Source organism: Microtus ochrogaster, chromosome X, assembly GCF_000317375.1.
Source record: "Microtus ochrogaster isolate Prairie Vole_2 chromosome X, MicOch1.0, whole genome shotgun sequence".
Lineage (NCBI taxonomy): Eukaryota > Metazoa > Chordata > Mammalia > Rodentia > Cricetidae > Microtus > Microtus ochrogaster.
Genome location: NC_022026.1, coordinates 28,859,104 through 28,883,021, shown reverse-complemented (window position 1 = coordinate 28,883,021; position 23,918 = coordinate 28,859,104). Strand labels below are relative to the sequence as shown.

Below are 23,918 nucleotides of genomic sequence, written 5' to 3'. Positions count from 1 at the left end.
AGAGAGAGAGAGAGAGAGAGAGAGAGAGAGAGAGAGAGAGAGAGAGAGAGAGAGAGGTTATTTCTTGCATTTTAGGAGGCAATAATGCAAGCAGTGATTTCTCTCTCAAATCCCCTCTTAGAGCTGCTTTTGACAGGCTAGAGGCAAAGAGACACACATGCATGCTTGAAGGTCTCTTTGCTACTGGAGGAAGAATTCATGGATTATGTTGTATGCTCTCTCCCACAAATGCATTTCATGCTGTGCCTTTCAAAACAAACAGCCTTGCAAATACAGCCACAATTCAGGACTGACAGACAAACTAAGACAAAATAACACTGGGTATTTTGTAGTCTAGTCATTACATTGAAGATATCTATATTCTACTCAATTTCTGAACCTTCCAATTAACAGGACTCCATTATTTACCACTTCTCACCTATCCTTCCAACTACATAAATATGGCTTCTCTAATCCAATTAGGTAATTCTCTAATTCAACTAGAGGGATTTCAATATACCAATTAACATGAGGCCATCCATACTTTTGACTATTGAAGGAAAAATAGATCAGCAAATGATGTCATGCTATACAGTGACATTTGTCAAGTTTGCATTGCAAGTCATGGGGAAACCATGCCTGGTACCGAAAGCCTAATACCTACTCCATGCTAGTGAACTAATGGTTATTGAAGAAGAATCTACATCTTCTAATTTAATAAACAGCATAATCCCCCAAAACAATCTATGTACATGTGTCCTTATATCAACAGATAAGTCTAGTATTCACCCCTCATCCAGGAAACTTATCTTTGTAACAGATAGAGACCACTACAGAAAACTACAACCAATCAAAATGCAGACTTTTTGATCCCAGACCCATTAAATACATTTACAAAACAATTCCTGCACCTAAGGATCACAGAACATTGTGGAAGAGGAGGCAGAAAAATCCTAAAAGCTAGAGGATCAGGCAGTTTGCTGTGAGGCTATGTTTCCTCATAATGTCAGGAATTACACACATAAAGTCTGATCAAATGGACTATCCAAATGTAACCCAAACAATGATGACACCAATAGATATGCCAGAGTGAACTGGAGAAAACCAGTGAGGCCTCAACCCTGCACAAAGAACTTCAAGCAAATAACGAATACTGAGAATGAAAGAAGTAGTCTTCCCCGAAGAAAGAGCACACCAATTGGTTATCCAATACTAAACGATCCATCCTAAAAACATGTAGACAACTAATACTATAAATCTAAGTATTTCATATTTAGGAATATATACAGATACGTATGTGCAAGTAACAGGAATGGATAAAGAGGCCGTGAATGTGAAAGAGATCAAGGAATAATATATGGCAGTGTTTGGAGGGAGAAGAGGAAGCATAAAATGTAATTATATTTAATATCAAAAATAAAATGAATGATTTTTAAAAAGAAAAGAAAGCAGAGCATAGTGACACATATAATGTTAGCCCTGAGGAGACAGAGACAGCAGGATTCCTGGGGCACGCTGGTCAACTAGACTAGCAAAATTAGTAAGCCCCATCCCAAAGGATACTCTATTCAAACAACCAGTGAATGTCTGTTGGGCAATATTATATAGGCCACATATTCTGCATTGTACCAGCAGCCAGCCTCTCAAGTCACAATAGCAACAGAGGTGCTAAAAGCATCATCAAACTGGCTGTCTCTGGAGCTCAGGATATGCTGTTCCTTTCTTTGTAATTATGTAGATCACCAGAGAAGGATGCCAACTCCAAGCTAGTGACAGAGCTGCGGACAAGACTTTAGTCCTGCTACCCTGGAAACAGAATGCTAATGAACTTCCCCCTCAGTTTACCTTGGGAGATAAAAGATGTTTGGAAAACAAACACGGGTGATCTTCAGGATTTGAATGAACGCTGAGATTCCCTTCCGATATTGCTTATTGCTGTGTGAACTGTGTCTCAATTATTCCTACATCTTTACGCAGGTGCAGAGAGTTAGTTTATGTTGGGGCTCAGGCCCCAACAGATGTCATCCTGAGGAATGACACCTAAAGCTGATCTCTGGCCTCCACACCTACATGTATATCATGTACACCTGCTCATACAAGAGCATTAATATATACAACACCCAGTTTTATGGAAATAATCTCTCACTTGTGGGAAAACAACATGCAAATTTATGACTGTGCTCGGCTTTCACTCCATGGTATGGGGTCCTCATCTTGTGGGAACTGGAAGCTGGAGAATGTGTTTTGTCAATATTGCTACGGCTGCTACTATGGCTCTAGCCTTGGTTTCTGAGACATGTTTCCCCTTCCGGCTAATTTGAACCACTACTAGATTAACCTGCTTACCATACTTCCTTAGTTGGTTGAAGTACTCTGACACATGTAAGCTCCATGCTCGAAGAAATTATCTCAAGAAAGCATCACAACATCTCCATTGGGATTAGCAGTGTCTTAACTGTCCTCGTTATGCAGTCCAGGACCCAAGCTTATGGGGTGGTGTACCCACATTGAGGACAGGTTTTCTAATCTTAACTATCCCAATCTAGAAACTTCCCTACAGGTATGACCAGAGGCTTGCCTCCTAGGTGATTCTAGAACTTGTGAATTTGACAATCAAGACTAACCATCCCAAAGGACATTCCAAATTCAAACTAAGGCAGAAGCACTGTCTTGGGGGAAGAGGCTACCTGTATACAAGAATATGTTAAGGTGAGTTAGATTATGAAGAACTTGAAATGACAGGATATAACATCACAGCTGTAGAGCAGCAAGCAGTGGGAATTTGTTTTGTGATATTATGTAAATTAAAAGAAGTGCTGAAACAATTTTATTCCCAAGTTGGCACAGTATACTTCTGTGCAGCTTATCAATCCAGGGCCTGACTGATGGATAAACTGTAAGCAGATGGGAAGAAAGATGGAGGGCTTTCTGGGTGGGCTCAGCAGCATCTGCAGGAGCAAGGTGGCTTGGAACTTAACTCCGCTTGCCAATCTCTCTTTCATTTCTCTTATTTCTCTGCTCATCTATCATCTGTTATCTGTCATCTATCTGTTAATATGTTTATATCTTTTAAATATTATCTATCCATCATAAGCTATATATCTATCATCTACTCTTTTACCTATTATCTATCTATATCCATCATCTAAATATCTTGCTATGATCTATGTGTATATGTATGTGTTGTTGTAAACAAATGTGTATGTGAGGACACATGTGCCCATGTATGCATGTGTGTAGCTTAGAAGTTGATTCTGGGTGGCTTCCCTTATCCTTCTCCACCTTGTTTTTTGACACATGGCCTTGCGCTGAACCCAGAGCTCAATCACCATTTTGGTTAGACTAGATGGCTATCAATCCCCTGGGATCTTCCTGTGTTCCTCTCTTCCATCCATTGAATACTAGTGCTACAAGCAGCTGCTGCCATGTCCAGTTTTCATGCATATGCATCCTGGGTATCGAAACTCAAATCTTCCTACTTGCACAGCAAGCACTGTACCCAGTGTTTTCAGTTAAAAAAAAAACTGGCAAACCAGGCGGTGGTGGCGCATGCCTTTAATCTCAGCACTCGGGAGGCAGAGGCAGGCGGATCTCTGTGAGTTCGAGGCCAGCCTGGTCTACAAGAGCTAGTTACAGGACAGGAACCAAAAGCTAAGGAGAAACCCTGTTTCAAAAATCAAAAAAAAAAAAAAAAGAAAAGAAAAAAGAAAAAAACTGGCAATGTCCTTAGAGAGAAACTAGAAATAAGAGGAAAGCAAAAGAGTTTCTTGCCAAGACATTAGCAGTCTGTATTGAACACCAGCATAGCTACATTTCCCTAAGTAAACTGTGGTGGTTTGAATGAGAAGTATGCCCCAGATGCTTAAGTATTTGAACTCTTAGTCCCATGTTGGTGGTACTGTTTAAGAAGGTTATGGAACCATAAGATGGTGAAGACTTGCTTAAAAAGTACATCACTGAGAGTGGAATTTGAGGCTTTACAGAGTCACTCTACTTCCTGTTCACTTTCTACTTCCTGTGTACAGATAAAATCAGATCGGCCAGCTTCCTACCCCTGCTATCATGCCATGCCTTCCTTTTTTTGATGAACTCTAGCCTTCTGGAACTGTAAACCAAAATCAACACTTGCTTCCTTAAGTTGTATTTGGTCATGGCATTTTGTCACAGCAATAGAAAGTAACTAATGCAGAAGCCCATCTCTTTTCTGTTGTAGCATGTGAAACATCACCAGGGAGTTCAATTGCAGATGTCACTCCCTGTCCTTTGATCAGCCACAAGATTGCCCTAAAGGTCTTCTTGCCCTGTGTATTAATTAGGGTTACTATATCTGTGAAGCAACACCATGACTAAAAGCAAGTGGGGAGGAAAGGGTTTATTTGGCTTATGCTTTCATATCACAGTTCATCATTGAAGGACATCATAGGTTCCCTTCTCTCCTTTCAAATAACTTTAGCTTGTGTCAATTTGACATCAAGTATCCAGTACACCCTAGGATTATTTACTATTTTCAAGTATAAAAACTGAGTAATCCGGACTAGGGAGGTGGTTCAGTAGGTAACGTGCTTGCCATGAATGCACAAGGACTTGAGTTCAAATCCCAAAGACTACATAAAAAGCTAGGTATGATAACATAAATTTGTAAACCCAGGATAGAGGTGGCAGAGACAGACAGATCTCTGGGGCTCACTGTCCAGTTAGTCTAGCCCATGTGGTAAATGCCAGGAGAGTGAGAAACCATGTCTCAAAACCAAAACAAACCACAAGACGGACAGCTTCTGAGAAACAACAACCAAGATGCATGTGTTCACATGTGCACACACACGAGCACATACATAACCCAAAGACAAACAATCAAGGTGCCTAGTGTCAAGAAACCTTGAGCAAGTATAAGAAGCAGAGATAAAAGCTCTGCATAGTTAAAGTATGGTTGTTATTAAAGTAAGAGATATAAAATTTGAAATAGATCAGTGCGAGTGCGACCCATGGCTTGGTTAGCAGCGTAGGCAACCTCAGACTTACACCAAGGATGCTTCAAAATGCTAATACTCTTCACCAGAATCATCACAAAAGGACCAGAGAGTAGAAAGATTGGAAATGGCCCAGGCATGGGCAAAAGTATACAGGAAAAAATCACGCTGGGAGTAGAGCTTGTTGGAGAAAATTCTTAGTGCATTGAACCACATGTGGGTGGCTCTGCAAATAGTTACTATTTTAGAGAGTTTGAAAGGTTAAGGGTAATTCATTCACAGCTTGTGCTTCATATTAAAAGCTTCATATTAAACATGCATTAAATATAGTTTGCTCAATTAAAAGCAAAAGGAAAAAAGTTTTCATAATCTCAGGGCTGAATTCTCTCTGTGGGAAACACCACCAGCATCTGAAGGCTGGTAGGGGACATGTTTCCTGCTGTCAGCCTCACATCCACCCTCAGGAGTAAAACCATTTGAGCCCAAGCCTTTTAAATCCTCACCCCCTCCTTGGAGATTCTACACAATGGCCTTGCCTCAGCCCCTGGACCTCTTCCTAATGATGGAGCATGTGAAGAGGGTGATGGATAGAGAGAGGCTGATGGGTAACCATGTAAAGATATTGAAAGTGTCCTGGGTATCAAGAAGAAAGCTTTCACTCAGCTTCCACTTCCCCTGTATGTCTCCACTCTGCCTTTGGGAAAGCAGAAATCACACCTCTGGGTATCCATCCTAACTTTCTCTCTTTCATGCTATAACTAACATTAATGAGATACTCTGGCTCCACGGTACATTATGTATTTGTTGTTCATTACCATAATGATATTCATGAAGCAGGTTTACAAGGAAAAGCTGTTCATTTAGTTCATAGTTTTGGAGGGAAGTCTAATTAGCAACAGGACTGATTCTAGAAGGGCCCACATCACTTGGAAGGAATGTAAGCAGATAAAAGGCATCATGTGTCAAAGTAGGAAGCTAAGGAAGCTAGGAATCCCATAATCCTCTTGGAGTACATACACACCCATAACATAACATCCTCCCATTATGCACTATTTCTTAAAGGTAGCACTACCTCCCAGCCTTGAAACACTGAGAATCAGATTACTGACACAAGAAACTTTGTGAGACATGTTAAACCATATCCACACACTACAGTAAGTACCTGCTAACTACTGGACCATTTTACTCAGGTGAGTGTCTACCATTGCTGCTGCCTGGCTGCTTCCTCTTACATCTTGCATCATAAATAAACTTCTTTTCCCAGCTTCCCTTGAAGACTAAAAATGTAAAAGAAGGGGTAGAGTAGAAGAGAAAGCTATGCTGCTTGGTTTGGTGTGTAATCTGCTGGGCTTTTCTGAAGCCACAAGAAACACATTCTGGTTGGGAAGGACATTCCCAGAGCCATGAACTTGGAGAACTAATAGGACAGTCAGAATAATGCACTTTCCAAGAACTCACATCTAGTTTCCATTCTGTTGGAGTGCTTTTAGGCAGATCAGTAAAACTTGCTGCAATTCAGATGTTGGGGTCTACCTCTAAAACCCACGCAGTAAAAGTTTTGTGTCCAGAGTGGTATGTTGAGGGACAGTAGAACTTTGTGGAGGGAGAGCTCTTACTGAAGGTCGTTGGGTCATTATAGGTGTGCCTTTGTAGGTGGTGGGACCTCGGTTCTTCCCCTCACTCACTCCTTGATCTTTGATTCGTGTGTGTATGTGGTTCTGCTTTACCACACACTCCCGCTAGACGGCCTCCTCACTACAGACCAAGCCCTTTTTTAAAATAGAAATGGAGGAGGAGTGATTGAGGGTAGGGAAAGAGGGAGTTAGAGAAGAGGAGGGAGGGAAAACTATAGCCAAGAAATAAAATAAATAAATAAATTTTATTAAAAATAAACAAAGGAAAGGCATTTGAGCATCTATGGGGCAAGGAAACCAAGCCCTGTGAACACCAAGGGGTAAGTGCACATTATCTTGTATCCCCTATAATAGCTCTAGACAAGCTGAAGATCCCAGTACCCCATGAAAGACACAGAATGAAGCAGTTATGTGTGCAAAATATAAAACATGAGAGGCAGAGCTGGCTGAACTAAACACTTTTCTTCACTCCTTCCCACTCATATATACCCTGTTCCTAAAACAATTGATCACCATGGTCAGTTGCCTTATGAGTTCTCAAGCATTAATAATGTAGGAAGGAAATGCAATTTATAGTTTTCTCACTGTGTTTTTGTAAACTAAGACAAAAATTTAAAGACATCAACTCCCAAAAATACATTCCTAAAAGCTTCTAGGGGCATGGGATTTTGGCAAAGCTTGAGTTTACACCCAATATTGTATAAAATAGCCAATGAAGACCACCAGTTAAGAGTTTTCATTGAGCCAAGCAATGGTGGTACATGCCTTTAATCCTAGCACTCGGGAGGCAGAGGCAGGCAGATCTCTGTGAGTTTGAGGCCAGTGTGATCTACAAGAGCCAGTTTCAGGACAGGCTCCAAAGCTTCAGAGAATCCCTGTCTCAAAAAAAAAGTTATCATTGAGGGCTGGCAATACGGTTTAATAGGTAAAGGTGATTGCCACCAAGTTTGATGACCTGAGTTTGAAACTTAGGACTCACATGTTGGAAAGAGAGCACCAACTCTTACAAGTTTTCATCTGACATACACATTACTGGAAAGCACTAGAATGTGTGCTCACAAGTGTGCATGCACACACACACACATATTAAATAAATTTTAAACTAAGAATTAGTATTGAAGTTAACTTAGTGGTGGTACATGCCTGTAACCCCAGCCCTCAGGAAGCAGAGACAGGAGAAGTGCCATAAGTGTGAGGTCAAGCAGGGCTATAAGAAGTATCCAGCCAGCCACAGCTCACTGCAAGACCTAGTCTCAAAAAGAACCCAAAAGGAAAAATAAAAGACTTAACACTGAAGAAATGTGTGAATGAGGTCCCAGCTACAAGTGTCATTTTGTCTGACTCATTTCTTCATTAAATAACATCCAGATAAATGTTTGATTGACTTTTTCACACATCTCAATCATTTCAACACATTTCCCAAACCTATTGGCACCTTACTGAGCTGTGCCAGACACAAACAGCACTTGCCCACAGCAAACTCAAAACTACAGCCTTTTACTGAGGCCTTCATTGTCTGTGGTGTGTCTGTGTGTAAGCGGTGTATATGAGTGTGTCTACCACTGCTCACATGTGTGTGGATGTACATGAGTGTAGAGGTACATATACACAGGTTCAAATACATGCAAAGGCCCAAAAGTTGATGTTAGGAGTCTTCTTCAATCAACCTCCATTTTCCTTACAGATGTAATATCTCTTAATCGGGCCCAGAACTTGCTGGACAGCTAACTAGTTAGCTTGCCGCAGGGATACCCTGACTCTGTCTCCTGAGTGCTGGGATTGCTGGTGACCACTATAGCAGCTCAGCTTTTTGGTGTGAGTTCTAAGGATATGAACTCCAGTCCCTATGTTTGTATGGTGAGAGCTTCATCTGCTGAGCATCTCCCCAGCCCCTGAGGTCTTTACTGGCTTGTTTTACAGCTAGGAAGAATTTTTAACTGTTTTCACTAAAAACAAAATTTTCACTCAATATATTTGATCATGTGTTCATCCTACCAGAACCTCCCCACTTTCTTACTCACCCAACTTTATATTTTCTTTGTCTTAATCTGTCTTTAAAATAAACAAAAACTAAACAACAACAAAACACACACACACGCATCTTACAAAAACAAAAAATCAAAGTAAATAAGCAAAAAATGCCCAAACAAAGCAAAATGAGACCAAAAGTCTACAAAAATACCATGAGTTCATTTTACACTGGCCATTTAATGTTGGGCACAAGGCCTACCCTGAGGTGTGGTTAATACACCCAGTGAGATTTCACTAAAGAAAACTGATTCATCTTTTGTCAGCAAACACTGATTACAGGTGGCTTCCTGATTATGGGTGGAAGCCCATATCCCCTCCCTCATCTCAGTGCTTGGATTGTGTCTGGTTTTCCAAAGGGTCCAAAATGAAATTTTACTACATTTTTTATTTATGCATATGCAAATGAGTGTGTACAGATGTATGTGTGCACATGCAAATGTTACACATGTTGAAGTCAGAGTATAGAGCACTGAGGAAACCCTGAGTGAGTGAACTCTTGAGTGAATGTGTACCATTGACATGAGACAGCCATGTCAAAGATTCCAAGGCCTCAGTCACATGGAATACTAGCAAAGCCATTCCCTATAGGGGCCAAGTTCAGAGAAATGACCAAGCTTTCCTTGGGGTTCCAATTGCAAGCAAGCAAGTGACCAGTATTACAAAAACTGGCAACTATAGCTTCCCTCTTCTGGATGTTTACAGCCTGAGACTGCTGACCTACAGAGCCTGCCCCCTAAAACTAGCTAATCCATACCCCTCTGCTGTACCTAATAAACACACTGAGGTTCTAGGTTGCCAGTGGTAGTAGTGCCATTCCATAGGAATGAGCACACCAATACACACCTAACCCCACCTTTCCCGTGTCTGTGTGTCTGTTCTTTCTCCATCCCCTCACTGCTCCTAGTCATAGTTCCAGGACCCAAACCACACAGGGCACAGCATCAGAGGATGACTTATGGGAAACAGTTCTCTCCCACTGTGTCCCCAGGCTCATATCGCTGGCCTGGAAGCAAGTGCCTTCACCCACTGGGCCATATCCCTGGCCTAGATCTTTAACAAAACAAAAATGAGGAAACTGTGACTGGGGAAATGTCTGTCAGCAAAGTGCCTGCTGTGGAAGCTGGGGGATTGGAGGTCAGGCCCTCAACACTCACATGAAAACTGGACACAGCAGTGTGTGTCTATAATCCCAGTTTGGGGATCAGAAACATTGGATCCCTAGAGTTCACTGGGTAGCCATAACAATGATGAACTCCAGGTTCAGTGAGAGACCCTGGCTCAAAATTAAGTTGGAGAGTAATTGAGGAGAGTATCTGACGCCAGCCTCTGGCTTACACACACACACACACACACACACACACACAGAGAGAGAGAGAGAGAGAGAGAGAGAGAGAGAGAGAGAGAGAGAGAGAGAGAGATACATATATACATAATATATACATATATACTCACATGAACAGACACATATGTAAGAACGAGGGGAGAAAAGAGAAAGAGACAGGCAGACACAGGGAGACAAAGAACAAGATTCAGGAACATGCAAACAGAAGAAACAAAGAAGGAGATACGGTGCTGTCAGATAAAAGCCCCCTCACACCTGGGGTTCCCACTACTTTCAAAGTGAGCTTGGCCCACATGTGGGAGAGGCTAGCATCACCGCAAGTGCACGGAATGTTGCCAAGCAAAAAGAAAAACAATCACAGAGTAACGAGCATATGAGCCTTTTTGCCTCTTGCAAGGAATCAAACAGTGACTCAGAACAGTGCATAGAAATCAAAGACGGCTGCTTCAAAGCTTCAGCAAAGATGAAAAGAGGACAGAAAGCAGCATGACTAACAGCAGCAGGCGGAGCCAAGATGAAGCCCACTCCATCATTATCTCCTGAAAGTCAGCTTCGACTTTGAAAATCCACTCAGAGATTTGTACGGGGAGCATTATGGAAAGTTCCATAGCAGACACAAGGACGAGGCATCCTAGGTAGGGGGAAGTGGAAAATAAAATTGCACTTATAAAAAGCTTCCAGATCAATGTATGCCCTGACTCCAAAGAAGGATGGTCTTCCGCTATGTCGTGTAGCTTAAGCTCAATTTTAGATGATAGTCCCAGAGGTAGATGATGGAAAAATGGCTCTCAAGTTAATATATACTCCGGATTCCCCTTTTTAAAGTGACTTTTCTGTAATGTCTCCAAGTGTAGGAAAGGAATACATGTTAGTCCTACGCTATTTTTAAAGACTTAGGATTTGACAGTGGGTTTCAATAGAAAGCGAGTGAAATGATCTCTCTCTCCCCCTCGCTCCATCAAAAAATATTTCCCTGTCACTCATGCTTACAGAGAGAGAGAGAGAGAGAGAGAGAGAGAGAGAGAGAGAGAGTTACTGCAGAGAGAGTTCCATCAGCTATACATGTGATAGAACTCCTAGAACTCCACACCATTCATGGAAAACTGAGCAGTTGTACTTAGTGATGGATACAAGCTATTAGGCCACTTGTGAAAGGCGAACTTCAAGAACAGAGGTATGTTGTTTCTGATGACAGGATGATGCGTCACCTGAATCCTGGGCTCCACCTTCCTTACTTTGGAAGTCTCATAAACTCTCTACACTCAAACATTACTCATGATGTTGTCCTTCTTGGAATATTTCTAGAACTGCATATTTCAGGCTGGCTGTAAAGGAACACATCAGTAAATAGGCAAGCACACAGTGGAGCTAAAGCAATGGCTCAGGATATGAAACACTTGCTACACAAGCAAGAGGTGTCAAGTTCAGATCTTCCCAACCTACTGAAAAAGCAGGGCAGGCATGGTTGCAGCCTGCAATCTGAGCACTGAAAAGGAAAAGGCAGGAAATACTCCTGACAAGTTGACTACCTAGAATAGCTAGAATTGGACACCTCCCGGTTCAGTAAGAGCTCTATTTCAACAATTACAGGGGAAAGCAATAGACAAAGATGCTCACTGTCCATTTTGAATCTCTGCATGAACTCCTACATCTATGCACACATACCCACACACATGTATGTGACCACACACATCCAAATATGCATACACTAATTCACATTACACATGTACACATTTAAAATATAAAAGTAAAATAATTTTTAAAATTATTTTAAAACATCAGGCAGTGGTGGTGTACACCTTTAATTCCAGCACTTGGAGGGCAGAAGCAGACAGATCTCTGAGTTTTAGGCCAGCCTGATTTACACAGTGAGTCCCAGGACAGCAAGGGCTACACAGAAAAACCCTGGTGTCAAAAAACAAACAAAACAAAACAAACAAAAAATTTTAAAGAATATAATATAGTACCTGAACATAAGAGTTCAATAAAAAATTTATTTAAAATAGTTCCTTTTTTTAAAAAAAAGGAAGGAAAACTTGATGCTGTTCTTTCATAAGAATGAAAACACATATATTTCTAATCTCATGCTCTTCTTGAGTTTTCCCATATATTAAATCCTTCTCACTACCTTGGGGTACCACAACCTCAGGTTCCTAAGAACACCTTCACATTACTTCAGTGGACTGAAGCTTCCAGTGTTTGATACTTGACTCTTAAGCAATTTGCACAGAACAGACAAACACTACACACTACAGACACACACACACACACACACACACACTATATATATATATATACATATATATATATATATATATATATATATATATATATATATATATATATATATATATGAAGATCCAAAGCTGTTAGAAAATATCTGTTCTTCCTGACAATGTTCTGTACTCTATCATGTCACATAAAGTCTTCCTTCCTCTGTGGTTAAACATGACTGGAACCCACATCTGCCTTTCTTTTCTGATTTGACAAGATTACAAGTAAACATGCAAGAAAAAAGAAAAAGCTGTGTGTATGCCACTGGATGTTTCTCACTTTATTGATTCATTTTATCGCATTATAGTTAGCTAGTTCTATAAATGCTGCCAAGTTTACCAGACCAAAAGCATTACTCTTTCAGAAAAACTATATTGACCCTGTTTTTTCCCATTGTTCTGTTCCTTGCCAATTTAACACATGTATATAATACATTATGATTATTCTTCTCCCCAGCTTTGCTTATGTCCCTCTCACCCCTGTATTGCTTCCCTCCCTCTTTCCTAAATAACTACTTCCCAGATTTGTGGGGTTTTGTTTTGTGACCCACTGAATTTAACCGAGGTCATCTGTTTGCCCATGAGTTTGGACTTATTCACTGGAGCATATTGGGCTTATGGGTGATAGACAACTAAAGCAATGACTCTCCCTCTCCCAGAATCTATCAATGGTCAATAATTCAGCAGGGAGAGGCAGTCTCCTGGGGCCCTCCCCATCTACTGGCTGGATTTTCAGTGCAACCCGCTGAACAGAAACAGATGGTGTGTGATGTGCCTAATTAGATAACGAGGACAGAATCTTACTCCCTCAACAAAGCTGTCTTTGGATGAGGCGTGCTACACAGCACGTACACCAGCCATAAAAATGAGTCTGCCAAGCAGGGCATCCCCCTTGATATCATCAATCAAATCAGTTCTCATTCCCTTCCCTTGTCTCTCCTCTGCCCCTGGGCTACATCTTCCTGTTTTTATACACATTGACAAATATGAACAAAGATGGAAAGATGCCAGTAGTTAGTCACTAACTCTTAAGTCAATATAAGAATACCTGGAAATTTGAAAATTTTCCCAAGTGAGCATGCTTCTACTGCCAACAAATTTTCAGGGCTTGGGGTGTAACATGTATTTTTTTTCTGCATATTACAGTTGTACATAGGTAAGAAGGTTAATACTGAGTGACCACACCAAGACATCAAACCAACTCTTAAGTTCCCTGCATCTCTCTGCATAAAAACATACCAGAAGTGCTGCCTGGGGATTATCAATGCTATGTATAATCCTTATGCTCCCAGACTGTCCTGCATCACATAACCCCTAACCAAAATACAAAGACTCCCAAAAGTTCAGGCACATCTAGAAGCTTATCTATTTTTCTATACTAACAAGGTGGTACTGATAATTAGAGGGTAAAACATTTGTTACAGGAACTTTATAGACTGTAGTATTTGGTTCTTTTATTCTGCATCATTATGGACTTTCTGGAAATAAAAAGGGATGCATTGTGAGCCACAAGTCCTTTCATCTTCACTCTACTGTGATGGTAAGAGAAACATCAATAATGCAGTAGATCACCCACAAGAACTTCATTAACTTCAGGTAAGTGGTATCTGTGACTAGCCACCAGAAGCTGGCTTTAATGGTTTGAATGAGAATGGCCCCATAGGCTAATATGTTTAAGTAGTTGGTCTCCAGTTGGGGGTACTGTTTGGGAAGAATTGGGAGGCGTGGCCTTGTTGGAGGAGGCGCATCACTGGAAACAGATTTTGAGGTTTCATTAACTTCCTTAGTTGTGGCTCTTTTTATGGGTGGGAGATGTCTAGTTTGGTCTTTGTGTTACCTATTATTAACAAATCTTTTCCTCTCCAAGTTCTACTCATTGCTCAGATGGAGCACAAAGAAGGTAGGTACAATGAGTTAGCCATCCTCTTAATCTTAGACGCCCAGAACACTCACTGTTCAGCATAAATGGTACTCGGGTAAGTGGCATCTGTGATTGGCCAACAGAAGCTGGTTGTAATGGTTTGAATGAGAATGGCCACATAGTCTCATATGTTTAAGTAGTTGGTCCCCAGTTGGTGGTACAGTTGGGGAAGGATTAGGAGGTAGTGTGTCCCTGGAGGTGAACTTTGAGATTTCAAAAGACCATTTCATTGCCAGTTACACATCTCATCCTTATTGTTCAAGACTCATGCTTGCAGATCAAGATGTGAGTTTTCAGCTACTACTTCAGTGTCATGCCTTGTCACCTGATGCCATACTCCCCACAATGATTGTCATGGACTCCAACCTTCTGAAACTGTTAGCCCCCTATAAACTTTTTCATGGTGTCTTATCACAGCAATAGAAAAGTAACTAAGACAGGGATTGTTGCTTTCTTTACCTGTAGTATTTACGGATGCCTTGAAGCCCTACCTTCCCTATCAGTGCATTCTCCTCTCAAACACATATACAATCTCCAAGATGAGTACCCAGATTAGCTCTGTTTCCTTGGATAGTACAATCAACTATGATCAGGGTTTCATTGTACCAAATGATAAAAATGTGTTGCAATTCATGCCCAAAGATAAGTTTGAACTTATTTTGTCCTGTCTTTTGTGATTGCCACTGGTATTTCAAGGAGGATAAAGTCACAGTACTGTGTAACTGTTAAAGTCCATAAATCTCAATGTACATGAACAAAAGAATGATTTAGTAAAACTGAGATTCAACACAGCCTGCTCCCATCAAAATAAAGTAATATCATAGATGTAGAGACCCCTAACTACAAGGGCTTTCCAGACTGGGGTCTGGGCAAGAGGAAGACAAAGAAAGCATTAGTGTTTTGGTCAGGGTTCTCTTGAGTAACAGGACTGATAGAATGAACACATATTACATGGGGATTTACTATATTGGCTTACATCATTTTGATAGGAAATTCAAATATGCTGAAGGTGCTACAAACTTATTGATTGCTCAGTCCACAAGTCTAGATGTCTCATCAGTCCCAATTTGGTACTGAAGGACTGGAAGAGACTCTTGGTCTTGGTCCATGTTGGAAAACAAAGGGAGTTAAGGTTCAATGACAACAAAGAACAGCACCATCAGCAGCAAAAATAAAGCATATATGTCTTCCAGAAGTGAGAGAAGGTAGATTTTAAAAAGTAACAGCTTTTGCAGCTAGAGAGATAGTTCAGCAGCTAAGGGCACTTGTTGCCCTTGCAGAGGACCCAGATTTGTTCCCGGAAATCATATGGCAGCTCATAACCATTAGTAGCTCCAGTTCCAAGGAATTAAGACGCCCTTTTCCGGCCTCTTAAAGCTCCAAGAAGGCACATGGTACACAGATATACATGCAAGAAAATCATTCATACACATAAAAAATTAATCTTTTAAAAATAACAACAGCTTTTCCCTTGAATGTTCTTATATCAGCACACATACACACCACCACCTCCACAAAAAAATTGCCAACTGTAAGGGAAGATTTTTCTCCTCTGTTAACTCTTCCAGGAAATACGTTCACTGGCCATCCAGTAGCATATCTTATACTTGATTCCAGAACCAATCAAGTTGACAACCAAGGTTAACCATCATAATCAGGAACTCTGGTCAACTCAGAAACACTGAACCCCAAATCACAGATTTCCACTGAAATTGGACCGTGGAACTCTACTGTGAAAAAGGAAAGAGAAGTTTATGCCAGTTTTACTATTTTACCTCACACTGCAAAAAGTTACAACCATGGTGATCCATGAGAACTCAGTTATCACCCTTGCCTTGTCTATCGCAGAAGTAGGCATGGCACAATTTCACATCACAACAACAGGAAACATGGAGAGAAAGGAGCATGATGCCATATGATACTTTAATTGTAATTCCAGTTATTTGTTGTGTGTATGGTACATGCATGTTTGCACACATGTGTGTTTACATGCACTCATGCATAAAGGGTCAAGCAGAAATTCAAGGGTCTTCTTCTATTACTCTTCACCTGATTACCTTGAGGCCAAGTCTCTCAGAGAACTTGGAGCTTGACTATGGGGGACAGGAGCATTAAGCCAGTGGCCAGTGACCCTTGGCTATCCTTATCTCTGTGGTAATCCCACAAACACCCAGCACTCAGGTTATCTCAGCACACAGCTATGCACAGCTTTTATATGAATACTGGCTCAGGTCTCCATGCTTCCACATCTCTCCAGTACCCTAAATGTCCTACATTATTACTAGTAATTGTCAATAGTCTCTTAGTATGCCTAACTTATAAATAATATTAACAAAGGCTTGTGAGCATAAAAACAGTGTATATAAATATGGTTCTATGTTATGCATAATTTCAGTTACATAAACATAAAGAAGTTATTAGATACAATGGCAAGATATACTGCAAGTTAGAGAAAGACTAAAAGAATTTCATTCCACAAACTCCTGGAACAGACCCAGTAAGGTTCCCTTCAGGACAGAGTCCTCATAAAGCAAGAAGAGTCCCAGTTGACTAGGACAGCAAGAAGAGAAACAAAGATGAGGCAGCCCAGTAAAATCATAATCTTGTTAACTCTACACAGAAATAACCAAGCAGAACAATTTGTGTCATTAACATGCCATTTGGAGCACAGCTCTTTCTTAAAGCTCAGAAAAAAATAATTTCATGTAAAATGAACAATAAGATGATATGATTCGAATGTATTCCACAAATAGGCAGAATAAAGCAGAGTAACACCCCATGGACAAGAAAAAGTATTCCAGAAAATGTATTCTTATTACACACTTGAAAATTGCATTTTCATGTCCACCAGAACAAAAGGGCATCAATGGCATGTATCATGGAAATAGAACACAACTCAGATACTAAAAATCTCAGAAATCTTATGACAAAAATGCATTAAAATTAGAAACGGTAATTTCAAAAGTAAAGAATAAACTAGAAAAATACAAGGCAATATACTAGCCATAAGTAGAAAAATAAATTTCAGGAGTTTAACATTTTTCAATTTTATTTTATACATATGGGTGCTTTGCCTGTTATATGTCTATGTGTCACATACATGCCTGGTACTTAAGATGGCCAGAAACGTGTGCTGGATCCCAGGAACTGGAGTTACAGATAGTTGTGAGCTGCCACCTGGGTGCTAGGAACCAAGTCCAGGTCCTCCAGAAGAGCAATTGATGCTCTGAACAACTGAGCATTCTCTGTGGCCCATAGAATTTTAATTTTTCAAATGTAAAAACATAAATAGATCAGAAGATAAATGGATAAATATTTAAATAAGGAAATAAGCTGTAAATAGTGGAAAGAAGTCCCTGAAAACTCAGCACCTGAGTGGTTAAGACAAGAAGATCAAGAATTCAAGGTCTCCCAGAGATACATGGAAACCCTGGATCCTATTCATACACCCAGGAAAATGCCACACAATAGGAAAATAAATAAATCTTTAAAAGAAACTTCAGCTCCCCCTCCACCCATGATGTCTTAGAGACAAAGACTACCCAGCAGCAATGACAACCCTTGGCATCAAAGACTATGTTCATGAGACCTGATTTCTCAGGGAAGGATGCCAAGTGAAAAAATGGTCAGTGTCTAACATGGAGCATAAAATATACAAGATGGTCTCTAAGATCTTGTCACAGGACGCATTTATCAAGCCATCAAGGAATTTGTGTGTGGAAAGGACTGACGAACCAATATAAAGAGGTTCCCAGTGACCACACACAGGAAAACTGGCTGTCAACCATATAAACAGCACTGGATAAGTCTTGTGTGTATAAAACCAGAAGTTCATGACTAATTGTCATAGTTTCTTTAGTTCCTTTTTTTGAGAATCATCTTGAAATCTGGAAAACATAGGTTCTTTTTACTCATTACTGGGTTTCACGTAACCACAGACATGTGCATCTACACGCACACATGATATAACTGCTGATACATGGTGGAGTTAGAATTGAGTTGAATCCCAGACCAAAAGCAGGTAAATAAAGTAAAAAACCCAAGTTTTCATCCTGTTTTTTCTTTTTTTTTTTAACTACCTGGCAACAATAAGAGGTGACTCTTTAAAGATTATTACAGCTAATAAATGAAACACAATGACAGGATGGGTTCAGAGATTCATTCCCCCAGTCAAAGGCAGAACCACTGGGAAGAGACAAAATATCAGAGGATGGTGACTAAATTGTTTGCTTTGCAAGCATAAAGGCCTGAGTTCAGATCCCTGGAACTCATGTACATGGTGGCATTTTCCTGCATTTCAGAACTAGAGGAGGGGTAGAATGGCTGATCCTTGGGGTTCCTTGAGAGAACAATAGTGAACGTCATATGAAAAAGCAAAAAGCCCAGGATAATCAAAACAATCCTGTACAATAAAGGAACTCTGGAGACATCACAATCCCTGACTTCAAATTCTACTACAGAGCTACAGTACTGAAAACAGCCTGGTATTGGCATAAAAACAGACAGGAGGACCAATGGAACTGAATCAAAGACCCAGATATTAGTCCACACACCTTTGAACACTTGATTTTTGACAACAAAGCAAAAGATATAAAATAGAAAAAAGAAAGCATATTTAACAAGTGGTGCTGGCAAAACTGGATATCAACATGTAGAAGAATGAAAATAGCTCCATATCTATCACCATGCACAAAACTCAAGTCCAAATGGATTAAAAACCTCAACATAAAACCAACTACACTGAACTTCATAAAAGAGAAAGTGAGAAATACACTAGAATGCAATGGCACAGGAAACCACTTCTTAAATATAACATCAGTAGCACAGACACTGAGAGCAACAATTAACAAATGGGACCTCCTGAAACTGAGAAGCTTTTGTAAGGCAAAGGACATGGTCAACAAGACAAAAAGGCATAACCCACTAAATAAATATCCAACCTTACTCTGCATGATGTGCCTGTCCATCTCAGTCTTCATCCACATTGCAGCTCTCTGCCTAGGGCCCGCTGGCCCTCATGGCTCACAGGCCACTTGGGGACTCCCTGCCTGGGACTCATTGCCCCTCATGGCCTACATGTGCAACTAGGGAAATGGCAGCACCATTTTATTTTTACCATTACAGAAGGTAGAAAAAGAAGATTTCCTGAGTAAATTAGGAGCATGGGGATCATGGGAAATAGTAGAAGGGGAGGAAGGAGGAAGGAGGAAGGGAAGGGAGCAGAGAAAAATATAAAACTCAATTTAAAAAAAAACAATAAAAAAAGTGCAAATTGAAAGATACAGAAAAATGAGGACATGCCCTTGGATGCTTCCCCAGTAACTTCTAGTAGATTCCTTTCAACAAGAGGGACATTAATTATTTTAATTGGTATGTGGGTGCTAACATCTTACAGTTCCAGATGTTACCACTGAAAAATCTTTGTAATACCATAAGTAAGGACATACCTCTAAACATAAGAGAACTCATGTTCATTGGAAAGCCAGTTTCATAGATTCTTCCATGTCAATGAACACTGTGCGTGTGTTCTTGTGGGTATATGTCGCAAGGTACCTGCATATGTGTGCTTGTAGAGGCCATAGTTTGGAACTTGTCTTCCTCAATGACTTTTCATCCTATTTTTTCAGAGTCTCTTACTGAACCTAGAGCTCACTGACTGAGCTAGGCTAATGAGTTCTAGGGATCTACTTTTCTTTGTCTTACCCCAAAATATCCCATCCCTATTCTGAACAGATGTGCCAAGATTTTATGTGAGTGCTAGGGACCTAAATGTTTGTCCTCATGTTTTCAGGACAAACCCTTTATCAACTGAGTTGTCTTCCCAACATAAATGACCTTTTGTATTATGAAAATCAAGATTTTGCCAATCTGTTTATACTTATAGTCTCAACTGGTAATGACAGTGTGTTGGGGTTATATCCATCCTAGATTTAAGTTTCAGCCTAAACATGAATCTCACATCAGATCCAATATAAGAATGTCCCTTTATGTCAAAAATATAAATTGTATTTTAATGCATTTATTCATAGTCAAAAAGGCTAACATGGACTGGTGATTCATTAAAAAATGCATGCAACCCAGGTACCTTCAATTATGTGTTGTAGCTATTTAGTATTGCACTAAGTTAGGCTTGCTTCAGCCCAAAGTCCAAATTAAAAAAAATAAAGTTGGAACTTCTATATACTTTCATGATTATAGACTGAAAAACTTTACCATCTGGGGAATTTTCCTCTCCTATTCCCTAACTCTTTAATCATCTTCCAAATAAACAAGTGTGATTGATTAGAAGTGAACAACAGATTGTACCCTATTTGGGGACTCAAAGGCAACCACCTCCCATGAGCATAAGCCTAGGGTTGGCTAGAAGGCATACATTTATGGAAAGCCAAAACATAATGAACTTCATGACTCTCATAAGGTAGAAAACGCACCCATTTTTACCTTGATATCAGTATACACTTGAGCTGCTTTTTAAGGAGGGGAAATTAAATTTGTCAGTCATCCTTGACCATTGTCTGGAAACTATTTGAGACACGGTAAAATTTCAGCAAATTCTACCTTATGTTCAGTAAATGCTGATAAGCTTCAGCCAAAAACAATAAAAACTGCACTGGGGCTGGCATTCAGCCATCCTGCCAGTTAAGTTGGTTGATCTGTTTTGTTAGATAGATTGGATGATGTTATTTTTCCTATGTCATATTTCTGGAATAAAATTTCAAATGATTGTGTATATTATTTTAGTGAGTATAAAACTAATCTGGAACTGGAGTGATGCCTCAGTGGTTAAGAGCACTTCTACAGGACCTGGGTTCTGTTCCCGGAATCCAGATGATGGCTCATAAAAGTCCATAACTCCAATTCCATAGAAACTGATGCCTCTTCTGATTTCAGTAGGCACCTTGCACTCATACAATATACATACATACATACACATACATACACACATATATGCATACATACAAACAATGCATAAGTCCATAAATAAAATGCATAATCAAATGCATGACATAAAGAAACCTAAAGATCTTAGATAAAGATATCTGTAGTCTAGGAGATACCTTACCAGGTAGATAAAGATGATAGATAGATAGATAGATAGATAGATAGATAGATAGATAGATAGATAGATAGATAGATAGATAGATAGATTCATTTCAGACATATATGGTAGTGAATGTTTGTCATCCTAGCACTAATGGAGATTAGATCATAAGGATCCTGAGCTACATAGTGCAACACTGTCTCAAAAAATGAAAGAAGGAAAAGAAAAAGTGGAAGGAAGGATGGGGGAGAAAAGAAGGGAAATAATGAAGGGTAGAAAAAAGGAAGAAAGGAAAGAAGAAAGAAAACACACAAAACGTTTCCAAACAGCATTTTTTAAATTCTTAAGTCTCTTCTCATTATAATGTTAATTTAAAATACTTTACCCATGAATTATTTTATGTGTCTAGGTATATAATATATTGTTGTCACCAAAAGCTATGGCAGAAATTAAAACTTTCATTCAGCACAAATACAAACTGAAAATCAGTTTTACTAACGTACAATTCATAAGACAAGTCTTCCCACAGGTCCTAGTTAGGGTGAAAATTGCTCTTATAAAACACCATGACCAAAACCAACTTGGAGAGGAAAGGGTTTATTTGTTTTACACTTCCACATCATAGTTCCCTGCTGGAGGTAGTCAACACAGGAAGCAAAAAGGCCAAGAGCCTGGAGGCAGGAACTGAAACAGAAGCCATGAGGAACCTACCACAATGCTCTACCTGCTTTTTATAGCACTGGGGGGGGGGCATCAGCCCAGGGGTGGGAATGCCCACAGTAAGCTGGACCCACCCACATCAATCATTAATCAAGAAAATGCACTACAAACTTGACTATTGGCAACCCTTACAGAAACATTTTCTCAATTGAGTCTCTCTTTCCAATGACTCTCACTGATTTATGTTAAGCTGACATAAAACTAGCCCATATACTATGGCAGGCCAATCAGCAGATAGTCTCCTCTTCGGCAATTTGAACCTGAGACTCAAGAGATACCCTGCCTTCTCACACACTTAAACACACATATCTGAAAAGACTTCCATTGTAAAATGAAGACCTGTATTTTCAACATGAATAGAACTTAATTAGGCAAGGCAAAAACATCTTGCTGGCAACTGTGCTGACAAGCCTCGGTAAGCAAAGCCACTTTCTCCTAAGCAAAATGGCCATATAAAATAATCAAGTATGGTAGAGCTTTCTTAGTGATAACGCATAGGTTGGAGACTGTGACCTCTGCTGTCTAGGTAAGTTTTGACAGTACTGTCTTTTAGCTTGCATTTTCCAGTCACACTGATTTTTTTCCCCTCTGCCTGTCTCCTTTTCAAATGTTAAGAGACTTGATCTTCAGATGCTGTTTGGATTGCTGATGAAGAGTATGGATATTTAGAAAGCTTTCCTCTGAAAGAGTTCTCAGCGTGTGGTATTGCCAAGTACAAACCCAAAGCCCTTCAATATTTATGCTCCTTCTATCTACACTCCTTAACGGAGAACTGTAATACCTGAATGATCCGAACCATCTGCTTCGTTGCATTCTTGAAAATGAGCTGGTGGTGGAATTTTACAAGCACTTTCTCTTATCTCTTGTTGCCAAGGAAACCGCTTTTCTTTTTTTGGTGGTGGTGGAGGGGTACCTATAATTCAAGCATCTCTCCAGCACCAAGGCACAACCTTCCTTCTTCCCCCACTTCTTCAAATAAAATAAGCATCTCTCCCAGGGAAGTCTCCTTCTCGGTCATGCTGGGCTCTCGGTCCCCAAGGATATTAGAAAGAGCCCAGGTCACTGAAAATGCAGTGACGAATGCTTGTGCTGAGCCTTTCCCCTACGCAGAACGACGGAGGCTGGGAAGCTCGATTTGCCCAGCAAAATGATTGTTCACTTGCTGGAGTTTATGAGGTGCTATTTTGTCATTTGTGCACATAAGACTCTGGAGAAATGAAAAGATTCATTCTGTACCCTCACCCCATCCAATTGGAAGTTATTTTACCAAAAGGACCCCTTGCGTGATAAACACAAAATAAAAAATAATTGTGCTCGGCTCCGTGTTGCTTTCTAACTGAAAACATAAAAGAGAATCACCAAGCAATGTGGGAAACTACCCACGGTGTTTATACCCTCAGGGTCTTGAAAGCATCAGTCCGCTAAGGAGGCAGCCCACATCTTACCATGGGCGAGAACATGCCGAAAGAGCTATTGAAATGCATCATTTATGTGTCATGAGTTTGTTTACTTGGGAACAGGCTAAGTGCCAACGGCACAGTTTGTACTAGGAAGGTGGTTGTGCCCGGAACAACAGAAGATGGCAGTGAACTAAAAAAAAAAAAAAATGGCATTCTGTCTTTAAAGACGCCGGAATAACATGTGACATTTGCAGAAGTCATTTACACATCTCCTCATTTTCTTGTTCCCAGAGTAGCTGTAAGGGTAAAAATTGTTTTAATTTCTCCCCCACATAATCTCTGAAACAGAAACCTTTACACACAGGTAAGCAAGAGAAACCTTTTATGGGTGTTTTTGTTGTTGTTGTATTTTGGGGGTTTTTTGTTTGCTTGGTTGGCTGGTTAGGTTTTTGTTTTGTTTGTTTTATTTGTTGAGAGAGGGAGAGAAAAGGGTGGGGGTCTAATGCATCTCAGACTGACTTTGTTGTAACAAACAACAAGCTTGAATGCTGCTGGTCCTCCTGCTTCCCCTTCCTCAGTGTGGGCTTGCACCAGTGTGTCTGCACTTCC

General features: G+C 40.2%; 1 long non-coding RNA gene across 1 annotated transcript in view; it reads right to left on the bottom strand.

Annotated features, from left to right (window-relative positions):
• LOC113457450 overlaps positions 1 to 23,011 on the bottom strand; it is a 47,113-nt gene extending 24,102 nt beyond the window's left edge. The window contains exon 1 of the long non-coding RNA XR_003378019.1: positions 22,691 to 23,011. This is a non-coding gene — a long non-coding RNA (uncharacterized LOC113457450). The remainder of the gene's footprint in view (positions 1 to 22,690) is intronic.
• Positions 23,012 to 23,918: the final 907 nt, after the last annotated feature.